Source organism: Bison bison, unplaced genomic scaffold (assembly GCF_000754665.1).
Source record: "Bison bison bison isolate TAMUID 2011002044 unplaced genomic scaffold, Bison_UMD1.0 scf7180017864456, whole genome shotgun sequence".
NCBI lineage: Eukaryota > Metazoa > Chordata > Mammalia > Artiodactyla > Bovidae > Bison > Bison bison.
The window spans coordinates 16,900,914-16,907,467 of NW_011495018.1; positions in this window are offsets into that span (position 1 = coordinate 16,900,914).

Here is a 6,554-nt window from a genome sequence, read left to right on the forward strand (position 1 = left end):
CCTCCTTGTCTCTAGTGATGAAGAGAGCAAGGATTGTGTGTGTGTGTGTGTGTGTGCATGTGTGAGCACATGCATGTGTGTATGTAGCTTTTGTGCTGTGAATCACATTATTATGATGGAAAAAGTTGTCACTTGGTACAAGTCCTCAGGCAAAGGGTCCACATGGCAAAGTGGTCATCACCCCACACAGCAACATAGACCCGAAGTCAATTCTCATTCATCGCTTCTCTGGTAAGCCCCAGGAAGGATGTTTTGAAAACTGATTGAGTAAAACAAAGTTAATTCATAAAAGTCTTGCAGATAGTCCTCCCTGACATAGGAATCCCTAGAACGTTCTGTGGAATTTACATGTAGACTCTGCCACTAGGTGGCAGAGGAACGTTATGAAACCCGCCAATCATCACTGACTAGGAAAAGTGCGTGTCTCCCTTTCCTGGTCTCCTGGAGGGAGCCCTGTCTGAAGGATCCTGAGAGACCTTTCCTGTCACTTGGCCTTTTAGTCCCTGTGGTTCCACATACTCACCCCTCCCAGAGGAGTCTGTGGCCCTGGATGGGCCCAAATCCCTAAAAAGAAAATACCCGAAGTTTTCCATCCTTTGAAAAATTGTCGAGTCTCCTAGAGCTGGACATTTGGAAGAAAAGCAGCATTCCTGCAGGGCTCTGCAGACACTTGTTAGAGAGAATGAGCCCAATACACTGCCCAGCTGTCTCGCTCCCTTCCTGTGGTCGGATCCACTTCTCAACCTGCCCACTCCCAGGAGAAGCCAACAACACCTCTGCTATGAAAACCTTTAACTTCCTAATCTCAGACATCATTCATTTTGGCTGCTGAGCATAGTTTCAAACACTCCAAAGTTTGAGAGGCTAATTCAGCTTAAACTTGGTTCATCAATGGGCCTTTTCTTTTTTAAAATTTTCTTTCTTTTCTTTTTCTTCCTGTAAAAATAAAGTTCTGAGTCTGAGCTAGAAAGCACTGCTTTTATTTCTGAGTGCCGGCTCAATCATATTCTATCTGGAGAGAGTTCGGGATGGGATTGATCGAGCAGCGTGGTAAGCAGAGAGGAAATGCTCTCTTGGAGAACGTGCTGCTTTAAAGTCATGTCACCACCCCATGAAGAAAAAGATCCAGCAGGCTCTGCTTTATGACTCAGAGTTTTATTATATACAACATAGATTGCCGAGAGTAACAGAACTTTCTCCTGTCGTTTATAACCATTCAGTTAATTGTTCCAATTTCTGGAGGAAAGCCGAAGGTTAGCTGAGGCCCTTGGTTTAGGAATCGAGTCCTCCTCTTCTATTCCCACACAACAGATATGACTGGGGTTGGCACAGGGCCGGCTGGGATGGCAGCAGGGTATGTGATAAAGACACAGAATGGAGACCTCACAGTGTGAAAGGACGCCTTGTCCAGGTGACGGTGGAGCGGGATTTGGAGGTGGCTCCTGAGAGTATGTCCTCGGGTGCAGCCCACTCTCCTCTGTGCCCTACTTGTGCTAAGTGGACCGCTTCAGTTGAGTCCGACTCTGCGACCCCATGGACTGTAGCCCACCAGGCTCCTCTGTCCATGGGATCCTCCAGGCAAGAATACTGCAGTATTCCGTTCTCCAGGGGATCTTCCCAACCCAGGGATCAAACCCGCGACTGTCACATCCCCTGCATTGGCAGGCGGGTTCTTTAGCGCTAGCGCTCCTGGGAAGCCCACCTGTGCCCTAAGCCACCATCAATTGAAGCCTCAGTGTGTCCCGGAGCTGTTCAGGGCCTCCACGTCCCGCTTGGGCAGTGCTTTCTTACTGAGGAGCTCCTAGCTTCTGGTGTCAGCTGAGATGTTGCCAGAGCATTTTTTTTCTACCCATCGTGCCCTTCCTCCTGCAAGTGATTGCTGCAGCGGCCATATGCTCCCTCCAGGGCTGGAGCTTTCCAGCAAACGGATTTGTTTCTCAGCTTTGGGAAGAAAGTAAGAGAGAAATCCAGCTTTCAAATTAAGGGCACATGAAGTTCAGGGGCTTCGAAGTGAAGTCAAGACAATCATTCCCTTCTTTGAAGGAACCCTACTGCCCTCGCCCATGCGAGCCAAGCCAGGGGTTGGAGGTTCCCCTCCTCTCGCTGTCTATCAAGGGTCATTGGAAGCGCAGCCAGCTGTGAATACAAGGAAGCCCAGAGAGGGAGCAGAGTGCCTGTCCGTGGTCAGGGGCAGCTGGAGGTGGAGAGGAAGGCATTGTAGAGGGGAGAAGCCTCAGGCAGCCTCATTTCTAAGCTGGCTCATCTGTTGGCAAGTGTCTGGACAGAGCTTTGAAAGATGCCCTGGGGGTGGGGAGCGAGCTGGAAACTGCCCCCGTTCCAGACACTTTGCTCACCGCTGTGGGTCCCCATTCACTTCCCAAATCCTCATCACTTGAGGATTTCCCACAGCTTGAACCACAGCCCAGGCCTTCTTTTCTTTCCAGAGCCCCAGCCCCACCTCCAGCAGTGCCTCTGCCGCCCCCCTCCCCCGCCCCCCAATCCGGGGTGTAAGGCCGGTTTCTCCTCCTTTTGCACGGGGTCCCTCCAAGCCCACGGGGAGGCTGATCCCTGCTGCCAGTAACCTTCTCGGTGGTTTTCACTCTAGGAAGGAAAACCGCACTCATTTCGTCTTTCTCGTTTCTAGGTGGTTCCTGGCTTGACATGCAGGGAATTTTTTTTTTCAGGGAGCTATTTTCATTTAATGTAGGATCATATTTGCTTTAGTAGCGGGGTGCGTTTCTTCAGCTTTGGTCATAATACTGAAGTATTCTTAGACATTTCCAAACTGGCTTTAATGGGGAGTGTAAAATACAGTTTTCCTTAATAAAGTCTTGAATAAAAGACTGTTGTGCTGCATTGGGAACCAGCAGTACATCCTCCGTGGCGGCTGTTTAGAGGAACCATCACCCACTGCCTGGCGGTTCCTGTGCCTCATTTTATCACGCTTGGGAACCAGGAGGTTTAGTTTTGCCTTTACTTCAAAGGCCACTGGAAGAGAGGGAGGAGCTGCATTACTTAGAGCCTACCAGGTCTAAAAATTCACCCATTTCCCAACCCCCCTTGTCACCCCTATGTCACAGCCTGGGTGGGACGCCAACTTCCCCACTCCTCATGAAGATCAGAGATTTTGAGACTGGCCTTTATTGGCATGATTGGCATCTTTGCCAGCTGTGCATATATGGATAACAATCTAATGATCATCCCGAAAGCTACAAAGATGATGATAGTGAAGACAGAGGCACATTTTTAAGGAATCCAGTTCGTGTTTTTGTTGTTCAGTCGCTAAGTCGTGTGCGACTCTGCGACCCCAAGGACTGCAGCACACCAGTTAATGTTTAGCACTCACCTGAAAGAACAGGAATGCAAATTCTCAAAGCACTTAGGTTTTAGTCCTGGAGCCGGGCAGGATACAAAATGATCCGGGGCGGTCCTCAGCCAGAACGTGGCTGGAGAACTCAGATGGTGACTGCTGCACGCATGGATTATGTCGCTGTCACTTTCAACAGTTACTATTTTAACCAGGTCGCACCTAATCTCTGCCTGCTGGGAAAGTCAGCTGTGTCCTTCCTTGGGCCCCCCTCCAGCCCCAGCATAACAAGGGCGTTTCTAGCCCTTTCGGCAGGGGGCGTGTCCTGCCCAGAATAGAGCTTGTCTCCTGGGCCACCTTGGGCTTTCCTTGTGGCTCAGCTGGTGAAAAATCCGTCTGCAATGCGGGAGACTCGGGTTCGATCCCTGAGTTGGGAAGATCCCCTGGAGAAGGGAAAGGCTACCCACTCCAGTATTCTGGCTTGGAGAATTCCATGGACTCTATAGTCCATGGGGTCACAAAGAGTCAGGCACAACTGAGCAACTTGCACTCACTCACTTACCTGGGGGACTGAGGGGGCCTCTTGGCTTCAGAAAGCCAACACCAGAGGTCAGACCCATATGAGACGGTGAGCATTCCTCCAGAGGGTGGGAGGAAAAGGGGAAATGGGTTTCTAATGTAAATCATTGCTCACACCCAAGTTTCAGTTCCATTTCAGAATGCAAAGGGGGCTTCCCAGGCAGGTGCAAAGAACATGCCTGCCAATGCAGGATACGTGAGAGACACAGGTTCGATACTTAGGTAGGGAAGGAAGTGGCAACCCACTCCAGTTTTCTTGCTTGGGAAATCCTATAAATCCCATGGACAGAGGAGTCTTGCGGGCTACAGTCCATGGGATTGCACTGAGTTGGACATGACAGAAGCGACTTAGCCCTGGGTGTTCTTTGGAGAGAATGATGCTAAAGCTGAAGCTCTAGTACTTTGGCCACCTCATGAGAAGATTTGACTCATTGGAAAAGACTCTGATGCTGGGAGGGATTGGGGGCAGGAGGAGAAGGGGACGACAGAGGATGAGATGGCTAGATGGCATCACTGACTCGATGGACGTGAGTCTGAGTGAACTCCGGGAGTTGGTGATGGACAGGGAGGCCTGGCGTGCTTCGATTCATGGGGTCGCAAAGAGTCGGACACGACTGAGCGACTGAACTGAGCTGAACTGAAGCCACTTTGCATGCACACCTACAAAGAGTTCTGCTCTGCTCTACTTCTGAGAAAGTAAGCTGGAGACAGGGAAAGTGTTGACATAGAGTTAAAACGTTGGCCCCTTCGCAGTGACCAGCCACTTCTGGCCTGAGGGGAGGAGCAGTGCATTCCATGTTTCCCCAAAGAAGACAGGTCAGGATTCAAGAGCTGGTTTATTATTATTATTGGAGTATAATTGCTTTACAATATTGTGTTAGCTTCTGCTGTACCATGCAGTGTATGAGCTATATGTATACATATTTCCCTTCCTTCTTGGACCTCCTCCCCCTTCCCCCCACCCCCATCCCACCTCTCTAGGTCATCACAGAGCACAGGGCCCAGCTTCCTGTGCTAAACAGCAGCTTCCCACTAGCTATCTGTTTCACATAGAGCAGTGTGTATGTGTCAACCCTAGTCTCCCAGTTTCTTCCAACCTCCCCTTCCCCACCGTGTCCACATGTCCAAGGGCTGCTTTAATTGGAATTAGGCCTACCTGAAGAAGTCTATTTTTTCTCAAAATCTTTGTGATTCTCTGTGTGTTGCTCAAGTAGGTAATGTGAATATTGGATAAACAGGGAATATAGGAGGGAGGTTTGAGCTTTCCTGTGGGGGAAGTGGGGCCGGGCAGGGGAGGATCCTGAGTTATTTTCCAGCTCTGCTAAATACTAATTGAATTTTAGCTCTAAATACTAATTGAACGAAAAGTCACCTGAAATGAAAGGAACATTGGAATTGGTGTCTGTGTGTGTACAACCCCTCAGGGAATCAAACACTGAGAAAGCAGTGAGTAAATTAGAGACCCATGACTCATTAGCAGCCGTGAAGCAGGGGTGTTCCCCTTAAGTCAATTGTTTTATTTGATAAAGAATTTTCGAACTGGGGCATGTGGACTAAAGTTCATTCTGTCTCTTACAGGATGTTAATGTCTTTGAGCCTGTGCTAGTCTGTAAGGGCTGCCATAACAAAAGACCGCAGACTGGGTGACTTAAACAACAGACATTTATTTTCTCACAGTCCCAGAGGCTAGACATCGAAGACCAAGGTGTCAGGGGTTTTCTTCTTCCTGAGGTCTCGCTCCTTGGCTTGCAGAAGGCTACCGTCTTGCCAAGTCCTCACTCGGTCATCTCTCTGTGCTCCCATGATGTTCTGATGTCTTCTTTCTGTGCCCTAATATCCTTTTATTTTAAGGACACCAATCAGATTAGGACCACCCTAACAACCCCATTTTAGCTTAATTACCTCTTTTTAAAATTGATTACTTTTGTCTGCACTGGGTCTTGTTGCTATGCAGGATTTCTCTAGTTGCACCAAGTGGGGGCTATTCTCTAATTGCAGTGCGCAGGCTTCTCACTGCAGTGGCTTCTCTCTTTGCAGAGCACGGGCTCCAGGGTGCAAGGGCTCAGTAGTCGTAACACTCCAGCTTACTTGCCACACAGTATATGGACTCTTCCTAGACCAGGGATCAAACCTGTATCCCTGGTATCGGCAGGCAGTTTCTTAACCACTGGACCACCAGGGAAGTCCCTTAATTATCTCTTTAATGACACTGTCCCCAGTAGAGTCACATTCTGAGGACCTGGGGGGTAAGGCTTCCACACATGAATTTGGGGGGACACAATTCAGCCCATTCCCTGGTAGCTCACATGGTAAAGAATCCGCCTGTAATGCTGGAGACCCTGTTCGATTCCTGGGATGGGAAGATCCCCTGAAAAAGGGAAAAGCTACCCACTCCAGTATTCCAGCCTGGAGAATTCCATGGACAGAGGAACCTGGCGGGCTCAAAGAGTCAGACACGACTGAGTGACTTTCACTTTTTACTTTCAACTCAGCCCATAAGAGAGTACCAGTTTCCTCACTGGGAAAACTGGAGTAAAACTGCCTCTCCTTTCCTGTGTTGAAGCTCAAATGAGATGAAGTAAGTAAAAAAAGTGACTTTGAAGGGCATCAGATTCTACAGAAAGGAAAATTGTTATCTTACAAGGGTGAGATAAGCAGCTTAGGACTG